Source organism: Stegostoma tigrinum, chromosome 14 (assembly GCF_030684315.1).
Source record: "Stegostoma tigrinum isolate sSteTig4 chromosome 14, sSteTig4.hap1, whole genome shotgun sequence".
Taxonomy (NCBI): domain Eukaryota; kingdom Metazoa; phylum Chordata; class Chondrichthyes; order Orectolobiformes; family Stegostomatidae; genus Stegostoma; species Stegostoma tigrinum.
In genome coordinates, this window is record NC_081367.1 from 17,832,046 (window position 1) to 17,855,534 (window position 23,489).

At 39.9% G+C, this 23,489-nt stretch overlaps 1 protein-coding gene across 3 annotated transcripts in view; it reads left to right on the plus strand.

Annotated features, from left to right (window-relative positions):
• LOC125457994 (cytoplasmic protein NCK1-like) overlaps positions 1-23,489 on the plus strand; it is a 176,817-nt gene that overhangs the window by 62,368 nt on the left and 90,960 nt on the right. For 2 of the 3 annotated variants that reach the window (XM_048542831.2, XM_048542830.2), the window contains exon 2: positions 17,610-17,661. The exons of the other annotated variant lie outside the window; for it this stretch is intronic. The gene's annotated coding sequence lies outside the window, so the exon portion shown is untranslated. The remainder of the gene's footprint in view (positions 1-17,609; positions 17,662-23,489) is intronic. 3 annotated transcript variants of the gene reach the window in all.

A 23,489-nucleotide genomic window follows, 5' to 3' on the forward strand; every position in this document is an offset into this window, starting at 1 on the left:
TGCAATTAAACCTCTTAGAATTTTGCAAATGACGTTTTCAGAATTCTGCTTAGCATTTTCCCTGCTCTCTTGCCACCACCCCACGTACATCTCCTTTCAGCTGAAAGGCAAATAGTTAATGTTTTGCTGTAAATGATTTTTGTTGTTTAGAGAGGTGGCTGCCGTTCCACATGTTATGAAGATATTTTATATTCATGTCTACTTTTGAATTGTCATTAAAGTTTATATATTGTGGAATTATTAAATATGTCTGCAACCTATGACCAAATTTTTAAAAAAAAATCTATTTATTACTAAAACCTCTGAAACATTTTATCAAGCCATTCATTGTTCAATTAAAGAGGACTTCACAGACGTATTTTCTGAAATCATTGAAAAGGCACTTAGAATTTGTCTGTGTGTGGTCACAATAACAGTGAAGGAAAGTGAGTGGTCCAGAGACTGAAAGCACAGCCATTGATGGTGGATTAATTAAAAAGAGGCAACTGAAAAATGCAGAATTGGATCAGAACAGACATCCTGAACAATTGTGGGCTTGAAGATATTTCAGAGACAAGAAACGAAAGGATCTTAAAGGGATTTGAAAATGAGGATGTGAATATTAAAATCAAGGTACTGCTTGACCAGGACCAAACCAGTGTGGTGACTGACCTAATATGGGATGATAGGCGAATGAGACTATAATTAAGACGTAAACTAAAACTTGATTGCTTATGAGAGGGTTGAAAGTGGGAGACAAATCAGTTGTGTGTTGGACAAGTCAAGCCTAGGGAAACAAAGTAATGAATGAAGATATCGACAGCGAATGAGCTGAGGCCGTGGCAAAATTGGGCAATGTCATCAGGCTGGAAATAAGTGTTATTAGTGATTGTATGATAGTGTGTGTATTTGGAAGCACACCTTGGGTCCCGCATAAAAACAGGCTTGTGCACTGTGTGACTTGGTAGCTAGGGGACAGAAAATAAAAACAATGGCTTCCCAATATTTACTTGGAGAAATTTTCTTTACATCTAGTAGTAAGTGATAGATTAGATGTCCGATAACTTAGCGAGTGGTGGTGGTGAGGTGAGAAATGACTGCCTTTTGATAATGTTGCCAAGGGACAATGTGCAGGTGAAAAATAGTAGGGGGAGCAAGGATAGATCTTTGGGGGACATCAGAAGTAATGTTGTGTGAGTAGAAAGAGCAACTATTGCGGTGCTACACTGGCTATGATTAGACAGGTAAGGATGCAATAGCAGTCCTAACTGACTGGGTGACAGTGGAAAGATGTTGGAGGATGAAGGTGTGGTCAATGGTAGAAGGCTACAGACAGAGCGATGTGTGATAATTTACCTTATTCATTGTCTCACAGAATGTCACTTGTGACAATTATACCAGGTTTTATGATGATATTGTACATCTTGACTGCATAGAGACACCTGACTGTCTATAACAGGAGCCATGCCATCTATTACAGCTGGGGGTTGGAGGGTAGCTGAGGCGACATTTGGAATTGTTGAATATTGGTTGGGTTCAGAGATGGTAGAAATGGGTTTAAATAATGATCAGGTTTGTTGGGAATGAGGCACCTCATGGCCAGTTTGTTGGCTATTGCATAGGGAAATTGATTGTGTGAGTAAGCCTCCATGAATGGATCTTGGACTTCTTGGTATTTCCCAAGTTCCAGATGAAGATGAAACGTCATTCACTGTAATTTGGCACCTGTCCCAGAGTTACCTTGGCCATATGTTTGTTGGGGGGGGGGTGTGGGGGGTAGCGGTCTGTACTGTATTACAGAGTAGGGATATATTTTGCTAGTTGGTTCAGGGAGCTGTATTGCTTCAATGCTGAGCCCAGCATGCACTCAGTTGGTCTTTTTGGGATTTGAGGTTAAATTATAGTGTCTGCTAGCCTGCTATCTGCGATGGCTGGCTATGTGGGCTTAGCATGAACACATGGAAGGCAGTGGCAGTAGAGACTGGGAGTGGGTGGGTGAAATTTATGTCTTGATTTCAAAATTTACGAACACTCATTTTACAGTGATTTCATTATTTTTCTTGTAACTAAAACTGTTTTTCTCATGTCAAATCTCTACCTCCAATTGTAATTTGGTGTTCTGGAGTATTGCTGAATAAAATGGCAAGCTGCCAGAGCTGTTCATTTTATGCTTGAAGCAGATGTAAGAAGATTGGATTTTAAAGGGAACAATAACAAGTACAGCATGAGAACAGAGTTCTGATTGTTGGTTGAGGTGTTGCCATAAAGAAAACACTAGGGACCTATTATTGCCCATGCTTTTGTTTAACTTTTTCTTCAAAAATTGCAAAGCTGGAAGCTTTTATTTCTGGCAGAAGGCAGTTCCCTGGATGTAAGCTGAATGATGATCTTGGAACTTCTAAAAATATAATTCTTAACATAATTGGGATTGTTCAGCAAGTGCTGCCCAACCTCAGGATCACATATACTGTTATCCAGAAAGACATTTTCTCTCCTCCATCTTCCACAGGAGGTGAGCAATGTGATGTTAATTTCAGGGCCAATGAGATGCCAGCCACATAACCATGCATTCAAAAAAATAGCAGATTGTTTGAAGCTGCTGTTCCCTTCATCTGTTCGCAAAGACAAAATAAGTGTAGCACTCAAACAAGCCTGAACTCTGCAAAACTCAGAACATGTATTCAGACCGTGTCCTCTTCAAGCCAAAGGATGGGAGGCAATAGGTCCCTAGTCCTTTTATTTTCAGCAAATCCCACATTCTGTACTACCAACCAAATGACTGTTTGTTTGTGTACTTGGTATTGTTTGTTTATGTTAAAAAAAAATTTCAAAGCTGGTATGTTCACGGATAGTTAAATTATCTGGAGCCGCTGACACAAAAACATCTCCCTCAACCAAGTAGTTCTAGTTTTTCTTATTGAGCTGACAGTTGCATAAGTCTGAATTTTTCTGTGAAGTTGTAAGATGAATGCTGAAGGTCGCAACACTTTGTTGCTTTTCCTGGGAAGTGACTGTCATATCAAGACACCACTGCTTGACTTGACATGGTGTTTCGCCATTGGTGACAAAGTGATAAAAGCCATAAAGCATTTCTGTCTTTTGTAGCTTAAGACATAAAACTGCACATAAGAATTGATATTTTTGGGTCAAACCAGTGTGATAATACAACCTTAACAATGTCTGTGGAGACACTCTGATAACACTTTGAAAACATTCTACCTATGTCAAATTTACTGAGGGATTTACATGATGAATTTAAATTCACATTGAACTTTAGTTCGTTGCTGTATGCGCTGTGGAGACGGAATAAGCTAATGAGGTGCAAGTGAGTCCTTACTAGGAATTCTGCTGATGGCTCTATTTATTAGATTTGCATGTGCCATGCGCATCCTGTTCAAATACCTCAGGTTAATGTTTTGATGATCCATTTGTCAGTATTTGTTGTTTTGAGTTGTGAAATCAGTTGTTGCAATACAGTTGCAAACCTTAGTTTGCTTTTACTAAATTCTTTTCAATTTGGATGCTTTATTCTGAAAAACATATATACTTGTTGATGTTAAAGGGCAACATTGTGGCACTTTTGTTAAAAAAATAAAAGAAATAAACTTGATTTTTGAGAGCCGAGGCAGTTCCAATGTGGATTGTGTTCAATTGAGTATTTTTGAAATGTAGTAAATGTTGTGAGATAATATTGATCTGTTTAATTATTTGTGATTATGTTGGATGTGTGATGTATGTGCAGATATCATGTTTTCGGGCTGAATGAACAGGACAACAAAAGAACAATGAACAATACAGACAGGAACAGGCCCTTCAACCTTCTAAGCCTGCACAGACACATTTTGCCCTTCCATACTGAAACTGTCTTCACTTACAGTGTCTGTATCCCTATATTCCCTTCCTATTCATGTATTCGTCCACGTGCTTCTTGAATACTGCTATAGTGTTTGCCTCCACCACGTCCTGTGACAATACAACCCAGGCACTCACCATCCTTTGTGTAAAAAAAACTCTTCTTAAGCTTCACACTCCCCCTCGAACCTGTGTAATTGACCCCTTCACCCTGGGGGAAAAAAGCCTCATAGTTTCCACTCTTATCCTTACCATTCATGATCTTATAAACTTCTATTAGGTCACTTCTCAACCTCCTGCGTTCCAGTGAAAACACATCTAGTTTAGCCAACCTTTCTTCATAGCTGAAATCCCCCACTTCCTGGACACAATGGAGATAGCAACTGTTACACATGCCTTGTTGACCTCATGATATTCTTGTGGTTTTTATTTGTTAATACAGAAGCTACCAGAATACTTTGTGTATCAAGCTGTTACATCCTGTTACTGTAAATGTAAACACCAGGAAGAATATATTCATAGAACACTTCTTCCCATAAAATGAAAGTCACGTTAGCTGCTAAGAAGTAAACTTTGTAAAATGTGACATTTTCTGTCAAAAAATTATAGTAATGTTCTAATTGCTTTCTTCCCAATAAAAATAAAACATCCTAATTCATCTTGGTCTGGAATATACAAGGAAGGCTGGATCACTGATTCTGGTAACTGAGACTAAGTCCTAAGTAGCGGATGATCAGAAGATCCAAACTTGATCTGATTTTCTGATTTTGATTTTTATTGCCACATATGCTCAAGTACAAAAGGATAGGGAAAAGTGTACAATGTGTCCACACATGGCACCATCTTCGGTACAGGTATCTAGGTTTAGATTATTAAGAACAAGACAGCAAGAGAGAACAAAGTTTAAAGTTAAACATTGCAGTTATTGTGGTATAGCGTAAAACACATGAAATAATGTTAAAAGTTACACACAGCGGACCTTCTTAGTTTTAAGTAGAAAATGAAAAAAAAAGCTGAAGTTTCAAACATTACAGTATTTCTTAAGCACTTACCCAGGTTGGGACCACACCTCGGGAAGGAGTCACCTCGCGACCAGAAAGTCCACACTGAGGCAGCACCTGGCCGAGAAACGGCAACCTATCGCTGAAAGACCACCATGCCAGGCTGGGGGTCCACCGCACCAGTCCGGGATGCTGGCCAGGAGGCTGCCGTGACAGGCTGGGAGGTCATCTCAGCGAGTCTCCATGGAGTCCAAGGCTGGGGGGCGGGGGGGTGTCCTAGGCCCAGAGTCCGTGGCCGGGAGAAGAACAGGAAAGAAAAACAACATAAAAAGAAAATGAAACAGATGGAGTAGATGAGCACTACCTGAAGCATCTGACTCTACTGCCATTTTATAGTGACTGGAGCCTCTGGAAGAGGATTGGGTCATCAGGGTGACACAGTGAGCTGAGTGCAACAAGTCAAACTTGTTGATGAGCATAAAATAGTTTTATATTGATGCATGGTGGGGATAGCTTCTAATGACATTTGCAACGTGTAGAATGTGTGCTGCATTGAAATTTAAAAATCACAATAACCTGCATTTACACCAGAAGTAGCTGTAATTTAAATTAGGCCTGGGACCCAACGATAACCCATTTCATCCTTTGCTCGCTTCTCCAGGCATGACATGTCTTTCTTTAAGAGCCTTCAGCACAGAAGTGTGGTAGATGGATTCAGCGGAGCAAGATAAAAAGAAATAATTGAAGGGAAAATGGTTGGGGTGGGGTAAAAGTAACAGGAAACAAAAAAGCACAAGGGATTATTGTATTATAGTTCTGAGATTGACCCTCAAGCAAGTCAATCCAAAAGTACTTCTGCATTCTAACCAACAGATGTTCAAAACTGTTACAATGGAGTTCAAAATATAAAATAAATTGAGATGATAGTCCTGTACCCCGTAGCGTGTGTATTGCCTAATGCCTGCAATCAATTTAATTGAAGCTAACCTTTGATATTCCACATTGCCTCAGAAAGGCAATGCAGTGGGAAAGAAATTAGACTGTCTGCACTGAAAAATGTTAATACTGGAGCTAAATGATGAATTAATATACAAGAGAAAGTCTAAACTCCTTGAAATTGGCTGTGATGGCGTTTATGTTAGCTGATCTCTACAACAGATTGCCTGATGTTTCTATTTATATGTTTGTCTTTGCATATTAATTTTGATTAGATGCTACTTCTCAGTGGAAATGCAAATCTTTTAAATATAATTCTGAAGTGTAGGGAAGAAATACTGACCATTCTAAGTGCCTAGTCCAGTGATTTGAACACCAAATGTGAATCCTTCAAGTAAAACATGATTATTATAACTAACTGGTATAGGTCCTCTGAGAATTTCCCTGTTGAAGCATGCTATTTTAATTGCTTTCCAGTGTGTCATGTCATTTAGCTAGCCTCTTGGGAATTATAAGGGTGAATCTGAATAATGTAAAGCTATTTTTAAGTTGCTTAATGAATGACTTCAATTCTGTTTGAAAACATAAGCTATGTTAATGTTAACTGGGGTGAGGGCAAGGGTGAATGTGAAATTCTTGGTGAATGAATTATTGATCAACATTCTGACTTAGCATTGTCTACAATTACATTTATCTAGTTCCTTAAGAATTGTACAAAAAACACCAAAGTACAATATATAAAATGTGAAAATGCAAAAAATAGTCAAAACACATCAGTTTTTTAAAAATCCAAGATATGCATTTTATTAAAAAATGATTTTAGCAATGTCTTAAAAGAAATCTAGTTAGAAGTTGACAGGAAATTTCTGCTGGATTATTAGAATTTTGTTTTTTGACCCTCATTGTCTGTCATGGAAGCAGGTATACTTTGATATATTTGAATTGTAAATATTGATGCAGAATTTAAATATTCTTTAACAGTGAAACATACCAAATATGAATTAATTTTAGTTTTCACCTGTCTCATTACTATATGTTGTGAGTTTTCTTATGCTAACAGAGCACGAGAGATTGTGTGAAATGAAAGCCTTACAGAGTAAGCAGATCAGTTAACTCTCCGCAAACATTCTTCTGCTCATCCCAGTGAATAACTAGACATACAGGGGAAGGAGTTAGGGGTTAATGAGGAACATAAATTAGTGCACGACAATTCTGAAGTTACAAATCAGTCCAATTCATCTAGTATCCTTGTGCAGTCATCAAAATCTATCCCATTGTATCCTGGAAGAAACTAAGTTGCAATCTGGCCTTTTTCTACCTCGTGAATATAAATGTGTTAACATTATCAATGTGACTCCTGATGCATTGGCCATAAGGTTTTTATGTTACAGTCTTCTCTCGTGATTTGATAATTGGGTTTCCACTGAGATTGTGGTGTATGTGCTGAATCATGATCATGCTGTTCCAGAGACACTTTCTGTACCAGTGCTTCAGGTTTTATACGGCACTGCTGGTGCTAACAGTTGAACATGATGGAATTTGAACTTGCGTTCTCTCTGGATTATTGTTTGTGGGTGGAATCATTTGATAAGGTTATTGAGACACTGCCACATTTGCCTGTGATTTAATTCCCCATGGTGTCATTGCTGAGCCAGGCTGTTGGCAACCTCAACCTGAATGCGCTATAACCCTCTTGAGTCTCATAAGCTGTCCATCATTAAAAAACACCTCTTGCTACCTCTGTAACATCACCTAATTGAAAAAAATTGTCTCTTCCATCAAGTATTTTTTTCAGTATTTCTAATCTTTTCTGCTTCATCTTGCCTCCTTTTGGGACGATATCTGTGAAATTCCTTCGTGTTTTTCTGTGTTAAATGCACTTTATAAAAACAAGCTTTTGTCTTGAAGGAAATGTTTAAAGTAAATGAGGTGTTAATGGCGTGTTGTTGTAAATGACTTTATGGATAAACAAAATTCCATGTTTTTACACTTGTTGACACAACATTGCCTGCAGCTGGAACAAAAGACTCTTCTTTCAGCTGACTTTCCACAATATTCACATGATGTTAGCTTGATGTGCTGAAACCAGTTAACATCAGCCACAGACCCTCAGCACAGAAATCTCGAGATCTGCCTCAAAGTGATCAGTCTTAATGAGTAGGCAAAAATGTTGTCTTCATCATCTGTCTCTCCTAAAACATGGCAGCAATGCAGACATAGCCCCCATCCCAAGTACATATGATTGGGAGAAATGCGGTTACCATCCCCACCCCAAAACAAAACAGGTATCTTGCTGGACCCAGTATTTTGAGGCCGACCACTGAACTCTGCTCACCGCGCTGGTACCTGTTGGGAATGGACTGCTGTTAGCTATACTTGGCAGTTGACTCTCACTGTATACAGCTAAAGAAGATAATGAATGTCAACATAGAACATAGAACATAGAACAGTACAGCACAGAACAGGCCCTTCAGCCCACAATGTTGTGCCGACCATTGATCCTCATGTATGCACCCTCAAATTTCTGTGACCATATACATGTCCAGCAGTCTCTTAAATGACCCCAATGACCTTGCTTCCACAACTGCTGCTGGCAACGCATTCCATGCTCTCACAACTCTCTGCGTAAAGAACCTGCCTCTGACATCCCCTCTATACTTTCCACCAACCAGCTTAAAACTGTGACCCCTCATGCTAGCCATTTCTGCCCTGGGAAATAGTCTCTGGCTATCAACTCTATCTATGCCTCTCATTATCTTGTATACCTCAATTAGGTCCCCTCTCCTCCTCCTTTTCTCCAATGAAAAGAGACCGAGCTCAGTCAACCTCTCTTCATAAGATAAGCCCTCCAGTCCAGGCAGCATCCTGGTAAACCTCCTCTGAACCCTCTCCAAAGCATCCACATCTTTCCTATAATAGGGCGCCCAGAACTGGATGCAGTATTCCAAGTGCGGTCTAACCAAAGTTTTATAGAGCTGCAACAAGATCTCACGACTCTTAAACTCAATCCCCCTGTTAATGAAAGCCAAAACACCATATGCTTTCTTAACAACCCTGTCCACTTGGGTGGCCATTTTAAGGGATCTATGTATCTGCACACCAAGATCCCTCTGTTCCTCCACGCTGCCAAGAATCCTATCCTTAATCCTGTACTCAGCTTTCAAATATGACCTTCCAAAATGCATCACCTCGCATTTATCCAGGTTGAACTCCATCTGCCACCTCTCAGCCCATCTCTGCATCCTGTCTATGTCCCGCTGCAGCCTACAACAGCCCTCTATACTGTCAACGACACCTCCGACCTTTGTGTCGTCTGCAAACTTGCTGACCCATCCTTCAATCCCCTCATTCAAGTCATTAATAAAAATTACAAACAGTAGAGGCCCAAGGACAGAGCCCTGTGGAACCCCACTCACCACTGACTTCCAGGCAGAATATTTTCCTTCTACAACCACTCGCTGTCTTCTGTTGGCCAGCCAATTCTGTATCCAAGCAGCTAAGTTCCCCTGTATCCCATTCCTCCTGACCTTCTGAATGAGCCTACCATGGGGAACCTTATCAAATGCCTTACTGAAGTCCATATACACCACATCCACAGCTCGACCCTCATCAACTTTTCTAGTCACATCCTCAAACTGCCTCACCTGCATCAACGCTCACCTCTGGTATACAGCTCAGGTTCCCACCCCCCTGCCATACTAGTTTAAACCCTCTCGAACTACTCGAGCAAACCTTCCACCCAGGACATTGGTCCCCTTCCAGTTCAGATGCAACCCGTCCTTCTTGTACAGGTCCCACCTTCCCCAGAAGGCATCCCAATTATCTACATATCTGAAGCCCTCCCTCCTACACCAGCTGCGTAGCCACGTGTTCAGCTGCGCCCGCTCCCTGTTCCTCACCTCGCTATCTCGTGGCACCGGTAGTAAACCAGAGAACACTACTCTGTTCGTCCTGCTCTGCAGCTTCCATCCTAACTCCCTGAAATCACTTTTTATATCCTCAATCCTATTTCTGGCTATATCATTTGTGCCAATATGTAACACGATTTCTGGCTGTTCGCCCTCCCCTTTTAGAACATCAGACCCTTTTCTCTGCACTGTTTCCTGAAATAATGGTACCACATTATTCTTCCCTACTAACCAATACAACAGTTAGGAATGGTGTAGTGTACTATGAAGAAACAGTTGAATCAAGATTAATTGTTTTAACATCGCAACTGGGAGATGGGAACCGGAAACAGCCACCTTTTCATTGCTTGTCAGAAACCCTCCTTGAGGTAATGGCAACCCCATGCTGTAAAACATTTTCTAAAATTTTGGAATAATTCTCCATTGAGCCTTGCAATTTAGAGTTTAGCTGCGTTAATTTTTCAGTAACATTGTTTGCAAATTCATGGTAAAGTGGATTTTTTTTGAGAATTTATGGAAGGATAATTGATTCTGTTCTGAAAACTTATCAGTGATAAGCTCTTGAAAACCAAAAATGTACCTGGATTCCAGATATTTATGAAAGCCGTTCTTCATATGTAACTGTCTCAGCAATTCCTGCTCTGTTGGCCATGTTTCCTAGGGAACTCCAGATCCCATTTTACATGGTGCATTTAGATAAGTCAACTACATTGCCTTTTTGATTTACTGGTCATACTTTAAGGAAAAATTGGAATGCAAAAGCTTTCCACTGTTTCCCTGACAGTTCGCTGAACAATTTAAAGTAAAGGGGTAGTAGGAACTGCAGATGCTGGAGAATCTGAGAAAACAAGGTGTAGAGCTGGATGAACACAGCAGGCCAAGCAGCATCGGAGGAGCTGGAAAGCTGACGTTTCGGGCCTAGACCCCCCTTCAGAAATGAATTCTGAAGAAGGGCCTAGGCCCGAAACGTCAGCCTTCCTGCTCCTCCGATGCTGCTTGGCCTGCTGTGTTCATCCAGTTCTACACCTTGTTTTCTCAATTTAAAGTAAATTTTTGTTAACGTGGAATGCGTTATTCTACAATTCAACTAGAAATAAAAATCTTCTTTAGATATTCTTAGGGTATGGCTATAAAACTAATCGGTTGCATTTGCTGATGTGACTGAAAGGATTGTTTTCTTCATTCTGGAAGGAGATGGTGTAGTGATGTTGTCACTGACCCTATTCCAGAGGGCCAGGCATTGTTCTGGTGGTGTAATGTGAATTAAGTAAAATCTGGAATTTAAAGCAGCAGCAATGATGATCACACCACAATTGTCGTTTGCTGCAAAAATCCGTTTGATTCATGAATGCCTGAATTTTTCGGAGGAAATCTGCTTCCTTAACTGGCCTGGCCTATATGTGACTCCAGATGCACAGCAGTGTGGTTGACATTTAACTGCCCCATCTGGAATGATTTAGCAAACCACTCAGTTCAAGAGAAAACTAAGCATGGGCAACAAATGCTGGCCTTGCCAGCAACATCCACACATCATTAAAGAGTGGAAAAGAATACCTTTCGTTTCCTGGCTCAGATTGAGATTGTTGTTTGCAATATGAGTGTTTTGCAGATTGATGGGGAAAAGAAACTGCAGGCAATATAGAATTCCTTTTGGAACAAAGAATGGGCGAATAAGCTATGATTTGCTTTTCAACACTAGAAGCAATTTTCAGACAGTGACCAGCCATCCTGTGTGTCCCTTCATGATTTGAGATAACAGTAGAATTTCATTGTTAATTCCTAACATTTTATGATACTATGCTCAGTTTGTATATGTGCTGTGCAATGACTGTAAACCTGCAAAGCTGAAAAATGCTCCCATCGATAAATTACTTATGCTCCATTTTGCATTGCCTCTGATCCAATCAACTATAATAAAATTTGACGTTGACAAATGCACTTTCTTATCAAGCTGCACTAGTCTTAGCGACATTATGTTACGAGCCATTTCCCCAGAATCATTTACAGTAGCTAATTACTTGTTAGTGTATGTGTTTCTAGTTGTTTATAAGTTGTGCTTTTCTATTTGTGGGGAAGGTTCTGTACATAACATTTGTTTTAACGGTAGCGGGAATAGCAGCATAGCATTTCTGGCCATTTATCTGTGGACTGACTGCACATGTCATCTGTCATGAGCAGAGCAAGAGCTCCTGCAGTAAGCTAGTTATGAGTGGCTGCAGTTAAGAGTTTTCTGGATGAGACTTTTTTAAAAATAATACTGCACCTTTTTAGTTTGCGGTGTGATGTAAATGTTCTCAGTGACATGAGAGTACGGTCTGTGATCCGTTTAATTAAATTTGCTAGGATAAGTATAATGAATCCAAAATAGTGTCTTTTATTGGTAGAAATCTCAAAGACTTGAGCACATCAATGGGGCTGTAACCACAGGTCCACGTTGAGGAAACAGTGCCTTATTAGATGAAACTCGAAATGAATATTGTGAGCTTAAGCGTGCACGAAGACATTAAAATTGAAAATATTCAAGAGGTGACGAGATGTAGCACTTGGGGTGAATGGGATCAAAGGTTGTGGGGAGAAAGCAGGATAAGGGGACAGGGTTAGGGTTAGAGTTGGACAATCAGCCATGATCGTGAAGAATGGCAGAGCAGGCTCGAAAGCTGAATGGCCTCTGCTCCTGTCTTCTGTGTTTCTATATAAAAGATTCCATGATGCTCTGAAGAGCAGGGAGTTGTCTGTGGTTATTTATACATGGGATGTTTTGGGTACAATGGCTGGGGTATATGGCAAAATAAGTTTACTGCCATGAAAACAGAATGCAATTCTTTCTGTAAAATACTTGCGCCGTTGGCGCTAAATGCCAGTTTTATTGTTTAGCACATATTTTAGTGTATTCTTTATTGGAGAAGTATAATGTTTATTTCATTCCCAGTGAAATCAATCTAGTTGTGACTTGGGTCTTAGACTGTACTGTTCCTTTTGTTTGGTTTTGTAGCAAATGTCATCTTTCTAGTGTTTTTGTAAATTTACACTCTGGTTGTAAGGGATTTAAAAATGTTAAACAAATTTCTAGCGACTTCATTGCACTTGTATTTGCATAAATTATCTTTGTTTCCCGAAATTTTTCCTCAGACATTTGAGTGAAGTAAATGGGGAGAAAGCAGTTGGCTATCTCATCAAAATTTGTTGTTTTTGTAAAAACAGTGATTTTGAAGAACAGTGGAATATTGCAGATGTGATGTGTAGGAGAGCGCTTTTTATTTAGTAGGCTATAATGTAATAAGCAGCATGGAGGAAGTAAGCGGGAAAGTAAGTGTTCTTCTTATGTCTTCTCATCTTCTCCCACACTACCATTTTGTTGCTGCCCAGCAGAAAGGTAAGAGGTTAGTGGTGTGAGTGGGTGCTCTGAAACCCTGGTCAGGAGCCCAGGCTGAAATCTTCTGACATGAACAGGCAGTTGGTATCAGCTACAAATCTAAAGACTCCCTGCTCTCTGAATCTCATTTCGTATGAAATGGCCAGTAAATGAAGTTCAATATCATTCAGTGGTGACACCCTCAGCAGAATCTGCTGCTACATTCAGGTCACGATCTTGTTGACAGGGGCCTGCCCTCTCCCCAAGTGTCCCATCCTCGTACCTGCTGTAAAAGATGCAGTAGCTTAACAGTTAGATATTTCTAGGTGGCCGGTGGGTTTCCATTTACCTTCTGTAATTTTTGAGATTGAAGCGATGGTGCCATTTTGCCAACCGACTGGGAGTTGGGTTGAATGAATTGTCTCCCTCATCTCTCAAAGAAGTCTGTGAGCTCTAAGGCCCTAATGGAGTTAAAGGGGGAGTGAGCAATGAGGGATCGGGAGATGTAAAGAGGGTGTAATCAGTTTAGAAAAGAAGCCAGTGTATCTATGTTTTGAAGTGTTGTTACTTTAAACTAGTGACCGTTCTTGGAAGAAGAGAATGAGGCTTATCAAAGATTGATGTGGTAGGCAATTGAGAGTTTCAAGATGCACTTGGAAGTGAACTTCAGAATTTCTTCATACAGGGCCAAAAGCAGACAACTGAAGGTTTGTGGATGATGCATAGATTTTGAGAGAGCTTTCATTCTGCAGTTTGTGATGTGTTTAGTATTTTCTGTGGCTGAGAATCCTGATACTTGTGAGTAAAAGTGCAGAGAAATGGAAAACTGTTTTGACATTGACCAACAATGTAAAAAGGTAGTGCTGGCAAGAAACTCTAGTGAGATGGTAAACAAACACATAATGTTGGAGAAACACAGCAAGTCTGTGGAGAGAGAAACAGACATAATCCTGGAGTTAAGTATTGACTCTTTCTTTATTTTGTGTTGGTTTCAGATTTTTGGCATCCACAGTATTTTATTTTTATACTAATGAGACAGTGACCTGTTTTGTAGATTTGAGCAGAATTGAAACCAAACAGTGCCATGACTTTGTGCTTTTTATAGTTAGCTCACTTGCGAGTTTTGCGAATACTGTTTCCGAACTTCTTCCCCTCTTGCAAATTGTTTAGTAAATGTCTATGTTAAACTAGTGATGAAGTACAGTGCTTGCTGCAAATCCTGTTAATTGTACAATGGTAGGGAATAGGGTAAAAAAAAACTGTAGTTTCTGTTGGGAAAATGGCATTCTGTTGCAGTGAGTACTTATTCTATACAAGACATTCTAATTCTTCATAAATAATCGAAAGAAGTTGAAAAGCTTGTTGGCAGCACAACGTACAGATCCCACGAATCAATTCCCTGAAACTAGAAAATTTCTCAGCCGTTCTGCATTAGCTGTGGTTCAGTTGATAACACAGTAATTTCTGAATTGCACAACACTACTGTTACAAGTCTCACTTTGGTGCTCGAGCACGGAAAACAAGGCTGACATTTCAGTGCCGTACTGAAGGAGCAAACGTAATATAGGAAGTGCTGACTTCGAAATGACACGTGAGACAAGGTCTGAACCGCCTGCTCAGATGAATGTAAATTAAGAGTCTGTGGCACGATATTGAAGAGGAGCAGTGCCTGATCTGTGGACCAGTATTTATTCCTCAATCAATATCTCAAAAAACAAATTGTCTGGTCATTCTCCCACTGTTGCTTTGTGGAAGTTTGCTGTGTGCAAATTGGATTATGTGTTTCTTATATTACATTAGTGACTAAACTTTAAAAATACACTTAATTGGCTGTACATCACTTGAGACCATTGATCTTGAAAAGCAAAATATAAATGCCAGAGCATATTTTCATTGAAGACTTTGCAATGAATTCTTAAAACATGAATCATATTTTTCAGAATTTTTGAGACAAATGAAGCAATTAACAGTAGTTCTAGAAAATGACAACACTGTTTTAAACATGGAAAATTAAATAGAAGGAGGACTGTTAATTGGCAGGAATGTTACTGTAACTTGATTCTGGCATTCTGTGCATGGGAGATCACTTGATCTTGCCTGACAAGCGATCAATGATATTACTTCTCCTCTGTCAATATTCAATGGTTCATGCTATTAGAGCCCTACCTAGAGTGCCTAATATTAATTTTGATTTTGAAAATTTTATTGAGGTCGTATTTAAGGTATTTGCTTAATCCCATCATCAAAAGGATGTTATTGCATGCAAGATAAATGAGGATGGTTTAGAATTGAAGGCTACAAGTGAAGAGAGTTAAAAAAACAGAAAGCTACTTTCATTCTATCAAAGATAGATGCCACACACACACTCCACCCATTTTCTCTGAAGTTTTTTTCAAAAAATAATTACAAACAGTCACATAACCTTGAAATGAGAACATCAAAAGAGGAGAGATCTGCAATATTGTTCAGCCTTGAGCAAAATTTAAGATTGAAAGCTTTTGCCTCTTCTATTTTCTTATCTCGTTACTCTTTCCCTTCATGAATGTAGTAAAGGGAAAATGAGAATTCCTAGCTTCAGAAGTTTTTGTTTTCGTTCCTTTCCATGTATTCTGCCCAAAGACAGGTGCTTGGCTGCAGATGCTTCATCCTGAGCATTTGTTTGGTGGCGATTGTCAGTGGCGTTTTGCCATTGCCTGGCACATTCTGAGGCAGGCCAAGGAGATAGCTCCCAGTTCTAACTCAGCCAGAACGAGAATAGAGCAGCACCATTGTCCTTATTCTGAGCCAAGTCAACTGAGGCAACCACCCCCATGAAAGGGTAATATTTTAGAATTTCAGCCCCAGCTTTGAAATTTGTAATGCATTCCTGATCTAAAATAGTGTCTGCTTAGAAAGATGGATGCTGAGCAGAAGTAGGCTAATTAAGAGGACAGGCTGAAGAGGATTACCTTCTTTATAAGGGGCTAGTAGAATAGATTGTTGAGCACATTTGATTGCACAATGTTTCCTGAATGGCAGAAATCATTGAATTGGAAACAATTTCCCTCCAATTCACAAGCTTTGCTGATTTGGAAATATACTTTTTGCTGTTGCTAGATCTAAACCTTGGAAACTCTGTACCTACACGACATGCAACTGGAGTTGCACTGCCTACTCTTCCTATTAATTCTCCAGGCAATGAGGATGCTTGCTATGGAATTCAGTCTTTCCTGTAATCCTACTTATGGAGCCTTCTAAAGTAGGGAGACTGTTTGCTGCATGTGGGGTTCTCACTCGACTGGGAGACTTCTACTCTTAATGCGTATGATAGACACATTTTTAGTTTTGTAACCGTCCAGTTTGGCCATGTTATCAGCATATATCTGTCATGGTCATGATGTCCTGGAGTGACACTTGAGCCCATAACTTCTGCCTCAGAAGTGGGGATGCTTCCCTCTGCACCACAAGGCCTCCCATCTGATGCCACCTGAAGGGTGATAAGGGAGAGAGAGCAGATGTGGACCTTATAGGATATGTTCCCACCACACGAAAGAATAATTTTTAAAAAAGCAAGGAAATTGATCTAGTTGAATTATTTGAGTGTTTTGGACATTTTTGGCTTGATATTTACCTTGAAGGGAAGAGATATGAAGCAATTAGTGGTTACTGTAGAGATTGTGAGAAAACAAGTGGTACATTGTCAACTGGTTGTATTGGTCTTAACAAATACTTCTTCCTTGGCATGTTCATGGCAAAGAGCAAACTTTTAAAAAATTCATTCATGGTATAAGGATGTTGCTGACTAAGCCAGCACCTACTGGTCATCCTTAATTGCCCACAGGGGAGCCAAGAGTCAAAAGCATTATTGTGGGTCAGGAGCCACAAATAGGTCAGACTAATTAAGATTGACAAACTTCCTTCACTAAAGGTTAAGTTTTGAGGACAATCAAAAACTGTGATATCTAATTCCTCAGCGAATTCAGATTTCGCTATCTGCTACAATGGCAGTCATGCCCATGACCCCAGAACATTAGTGCGGTGCTCTGGATTACCAATTCAATGACATTACCACTACACCACCAGCTCCTCTATCTTAGTTTTGACAATTAAAATTGAAGCTTGCCCATTTCATGCTAAAGATTGGAAGAAGAGATGCCGGATTTGAAACTTTAACCCTATTTCTGTCTCCATAGGTGCTGCCAGACCGGCAGGATTTCTCCAGCATTCTCTTTCTTTGTTTCTACATTACTTTTGTGCAGTTGGCCTGTTTTTCAGGAACTTCATTTTTGCAACACACCTCTTAAAATTCTCTTTAAAACTATTGATGGCTTTGCGAATGTTTCGTATGACTGATCTTTTTCCTGGCCTAGTAATCTTCCATATGGACCTGTAATTATTGAATGTGGAACTACTTACTATGAATGAATAAATGGAAATGAAACACAGAAATCCACATGTTCAAACTAGCAGTTTTGGAAAACTAAATATTGTATTAGATTAGAAAACACATTTTCTGTTGTTCAGTTTTGATTTTCAAGAAGTAATGTTAAAATTAGGAATAAACAGGTAATGTGGTAAATGTATATTTTTTTTTAATTTCAGCTCACCGGTGAAGAGGATATTCATTGAGGCTGGCAGTTTTAATGTGGCACAGGTAGAATTTTAATTTCTGTTTACTGACTGAAATGATCAACCTTTTCACATCATTGATGAACCATAATTGTTAGCTATCATTGTTGTGTAATCTTATTCACAGTGTGATAAAGGATTAAATATTTGTCTATGAATTGTTTCACTTCAACAATAATCATTCTTTTCTTTGGATTCAATAAGTAATTACCTTGATATCATATATAGAACATAGAACATAGAACAATACAGTGCAGAACAGGCCCTTCAACCCTCAATGTTGCGCCGACCTGTGAACTAATCTAAGCCCATCCCCCTACACTATCCCATCATTATCCATACGCTTATACAAGGACTGTTTAAATGCCCCTAATGTGGCTAAGTTAACTAGATTGGCAGGCAGGGCCTTGAGATACATTTCCTAAAAGCACTGCGGGTGCCCCTCTACCTTGCTGGCCGTCAGTGGTTCAAGACAGTGGCTCACCATCCCCTGCGAGGGATGGGTAACAAATGCTGGCCATCTGCCGATGCCCACATTCCTCATCGAAGACACACTAAAACTCAGTCCTGCCACCTTCCCAGGCAATCCCCTGGCCGTGCATACCTGCTCAAGCGAGACCGGGTGCTTGATGTAGACGTTGGTCTGGATGTCCCTGGCAGGCAGTCGCTCCAGTTCGGTGTGGAACTCAGCCACACAATTCTGAGACAGCAGGAACAGCAGGTTCAGACCCAGAAGCTGGTGCTTGTAGGCTGACTCTGGCAATTCATCCTTGTAGTCGAAGTATACTTGAATCTTTGATTCTCATGGTGGACTGGGAAAATGCAAGAGGGAGATAAGGATGTTAATTAATTGTTTAGCAATGTTAGTAACCGCAATGGCAGCAGCAAGTAATCTTCAATTACAAGATAAATTTTGTCATGATGGTAACCAGGTCAGCCAGGTGGACCTCATAGGTTATAAGTTCCCTAATTAGGATTGTTAACCAGATCCAATTAGGAAGCCCGAGGTGACAGATAGAAATTGGAGTGTCAGAGGCTGTGCTCACTGAGGGCTGGTTCAGAGGAAGCTGGATCAGTGTCAAGGGTGTTCTCTGTGTTAACAAAGGGAGACTTGAGGATGGGCTACTAGCCTCTGTGGAGTTATTTCAAGTGCCTAGACTTTTCTTTTTCCCTAGTCTGATGTACTGCTTTGCTTTTGAAGCTGTAAACAAGAACATAGCATTTGTGATATATTTTAGTCAGGGTTTGTATCAATGCAGAAAATATCTACCTTTTATATTTCTAGTCCTTTTTAAACATGAAGGTGAATGTTCCCTTAACTTTTTTATTCTATCTTTTGTTCCAAGTTTCACACTTTGAGAACGTGTGTATGTGGTGGTAATGTTTCTTTTGGACTTATCAATATTCATTTGTTCTTCAATAATTGGTGGTTAGATCAGTCCTTTTGTTTTCCTTCTGGACTGGATTGATTGACCTCCTAGTTTCTTATGTTGAAATTTGCCTGTCACAATTTTACCCACTCACTTCAACAATCGGTTTCTCTTTGTAATGTTATGCTTTCACTTATTTACTTCTACTCCAAGGATCTAGTTTGAGTATGGAAGTATGGTGGTGATATTAAATAGATTTTGATTTTGCAAATAATGGTGTAAGTAACTGTACAGAAATACAAAATGAGAAAGCAGAGTCATTGCTAGGGATAGACGTTAATGAAGTTCTGGTTCTCAAAATATAGACCATTAGTTAATTAAGAGATATAAGCCCTTCCCTGATTACATACAAGCTATTGAAGCATGTCAGTGAGGATATAGAAAAGGTGTGAAGGAAAATCGGGAGATGGCAGTCTGAAACCTCTGTTAGAGCAAAGGAATGAAAGCCTTTGTTCAATCTGACAACAGTTGCAGGTATAAATACAAAGTGCTGGAAATACTAGATAACAAAGTGTGAAGCTGGATGAACACAGCAGGCCAAGCAGCAGCTCAGGAGCACAAAAGCTGATGTTTCGGTTCATCCAGTTTCACACTTTGTTATCTTGGATTCTCCAGCATCTGCTGTTCCCATTATCTCTGCTGGAAATACTGAGTAGGTCTGGCAACATCTGAGAACAGAGTTAACCTTTTGCACTAAATTTTGATTCTTCAGCTCCAAAGCAAAGTAGAAATGTTATGCTGGAGGAGGGCCAAAAGGGAAGATCTGGGATAGTGTAGAGATTAAATAACAAAGATGTCATGGATCGAAGGGAATGGTAATTAAGCAAACACTTTTTCTTTCCTGAATGAATGTGCGTGGCAGAATAATGAGCAGCTTGGTCTGAAAGCAAAGCAAGATTGAGGCAGGCATGTGGCAAAAAAAATCAAATCGGGGAACTGGCTCATTCCTCAAAGTATTGAACTCTTTGGCTTTCTGGACTTACCTCACCTCATCTTTCAGTTAGGCACTTTATGTTGAGAGCCTAGGTGAGAATGTCATTGGAGTGCTGTAGCAAGTCAAGGATGGAAATGAATGTGACAAGTAAATTTAAAATGGGAATCATCTAGAAGGTCAGCATCATGCTTCTAGATACTCTGTGAAGCAGTTCCACAAAGCATTCCCACAATCTATGTTTGACCTCCCCAGTGTTAAAGAATTAGTTCAAAAGAAGTACAAGTAAATTGCTGCCTTGGAATGTAAGGAGAGGTGATTTTAATAGATGCAAATCAGTTCTAATGTGCAAAAGTAAAATTTACTTTCAGTTCTATAATACCACAAGTGATAGCGTTACATGCTCAGTGCTGCTTTTTCAGACATGGGTGGACATGCTGTTAAAATACACTTTTTTTCAGATGGTAGGTCCTCAGATATAGGATAACATAGCCCTATGTCTGAAGGGCTATCAGAAATGGATTTAATAGCATAAATGCAGGAAGCTAGCAAATGGGAGAATGATTGAAAGTGTTTTGTTAAATCATTGCAACTACTCTGATCACAGATAATTTATCATAATTCAACTGGTAAAGCTGAGCTTTGCATTTGAATTTTCATGTTGGCAACATGATAGTGATAGATTTGGGAAAGAGGGAGGTACAATGAGACCTGGGTGTCCCCGCACGTGCATCGGTGAAAGTGAGCATGCAGGTGCAGCAGGCGATGAAGAAAGCAAATGGCATGTTGGCCTTCATACCGAGAGGAGTGAATACAGGAGCAAGGATGTTTTGCAGTAATTTTACAAGACCTTGGTGAGAACATGTCTGTGATGTCTTGAGCAGTTTTGTCTCCATTATCTGAGGAAAGATGTTCTGGCTATTGCGGAAGAGCAATGAATGTTTAGCAGACTGTTTCCTGGGATGGTAGGATTGATTAGGACCACACTCATTGGAGTTCAGAGCTGGGTGGGGGGGGGGGGGGCTGCGGGTGGTGAGTGATGTCTCATAGAACCCTATAAATTTTATTACAGGGCTAAGAAGGGTAAACACGGCAGGGATGTTCCTGATCACAGTCGAAGGACATGAAGTAGGCTGTTTTTAAGACTGAGACAAGAGCAATTTCTTCACCCAGAGCCTGTGGAACTCTCTGCCACCAGCAGTTGGGGATTCTGAGCTGTGAATGGAAAGATTGTTTTTTTTCTTTTGAAGAAAGGCAGTCCATGACAGCCCTTTTGGTGAGGGGATTGCAAAATAGCTCAGATAAGAAAATCTCATAATTGAGACGTATAAAATTGAGGGGCTTGACAGGGTAGACAAGAAGGAACATTTTTCCTTGCTGGAGGGTTCAGTGACCAGGGAGCATAGTTTTTGAAAAACCGAATGTTTAGAGGAGGTGGGAGGAAAAGCTTTTTTACCCAGAGAATGGGGGGAATCTGGTACCTACTGCCTGTAAAGATGGGAGAATCTTGATTGGCCAAATGGCCTCTTATGGTGCTGTAGACCTTGATGACTGTTCTGTTAGATTTTCAGGCAATGGCAAAACCATTTTCTTAGTCTAGAAGCCACAAGGATTTGAACTTTTGAGTAGAACCTCCCTTTGTGTGTGACATGAGATCTTTAATACTAATTGTGTGCTGTAGGAGTGTAAAGTGACCTATTACATTCTGTGAGCTGCTTATTTGTCCTGGGAATCTGCTACGATTAAAATATCTGCATCTCCCATCATGAGCTTCCTACAGGGAACAGGAATACATATGTTTGGGCAGTTTGAACTCTATCCCTTTTTAGTTGCAATGAATCTACTCCCTTTAATGGACATCATCTGTGCAAGTGAATAGAGGTCTCAATGTCACGGCAAGACTGACTCTTAACAAAAAAAAGTCGTGGGAACTTTTTGTACAATCTCTTTTTTTATCCACAAGCATTCCTCTTGGATTTCTATCTCTGTTTTGTTGCATATATTTGAGTAAGCTACATTATTAAACAATATTAATGCATTAACTTAATAGTTAATTGAGTTATTTTTGCACGTGTAGTCTATTGCAGCAACTGTGGAAAAGGGCACCCGAGTGTGAAAATTGTATAGCAAAGATCACTGATTCCACTGTTCTCTTCTCATAATCTCAGTTCACATATATTTTAAGAAGCTATTCAGTACTTTACTTGCTGCCAACAGATTTGGTGGGAGGTCAGGGGCTGTATACAACTGAGATTTTAACTATCCTTTCCACTAATTGCTCAATTAATGCTGCATCTCCTGGAACTTGTCAGTGAAAGCAAAGTGAGAAGATGGTGACAATTGATGAGGCTGAAGACGTGACGACAAGGAAATGTTGGAATTCTAGCATCTCAAAAGGCTCAGAGTATAGGGTGTTATCAGGCATTTGCAGCAGACTGACGTAAAGCTCAAGAGGTATATTGTACCAATGACAAAGTCACAACTACTCTCATTGTTTCCTTCTTGATTCTCCCAGGGAGTAGCCCACAGAGGCATGAAATAAGTGACTGATAACCTCTTTGTCACATGAGGAAGTGATGTCAGTTTTGTAACTGGTGATGTCTGTCTAGGTTTTCAAGAGTGGCTTCCTACATGTACAGCATATTTGAGAAAGCATGTGGCTATATCAATCGTCTCCTGGGAGTGCAATTTCTTTTCATTCAATTACAGCTGGAGTGCATCTGGAGTATATGGATGCATTTATGCAGGTATATGAAAAAAATTCTCAGGTAGCTACCATAATACATTTGTCCTGTAAGACGCCAACATCTCTCATCTTTGTTTTAACCAAGAATTTGGTTTGGACACTTGTTTTCACATGTTCATTGATCAAATTATTGCTGTGCAGAAAATGAAATTCAGGTGTTTGGACAAATTTAGAACACCCTTCAGGATGCAATGGCCTTTGTCACTAGAATGATTCCTGTTGTTTCGTGTTCTGTACAAATAGCAAAGTTTTATTCTGCAGGTCAAACACAACACAGTAGGCAGACCCTGTTCAAACTATTCCATGAAGGGAGATGTTGAAGTAATGCAGCTTAAAGAATCTGCAGTGGTACACATTGGTTGCCTGCGAAGACTCCTTGATTGCATGATTCCCTTGGTTTCAGTCATGCCTGCCAAACTGACAACCATCGAATAGAACATTCCCCATGGCTCCATCTCCCTCCCTCAATGTGAAGTAGTCATGCGACCAGTTCAAGTTTTTTGTTTTGTCACAAGCGGGTCACATGGCAAGTAGCAACCAAAAATGGGCAATGGGAATGCCATGGAAATAAGTACTTGTATCTCAAAATTAATTTTCTGCTCTAACAATATTTCAAATATGCAAGTGTAAGCCCTTCTGCAGCTATAAATCTTTATTCATTTGATATCTTTAAGTGGTGTAATCCCTGTTCCTGGCCAGGGTCCTCTGGGCTTTTGAGTTACGAGGGCCCTGCCAGTGATGATTCC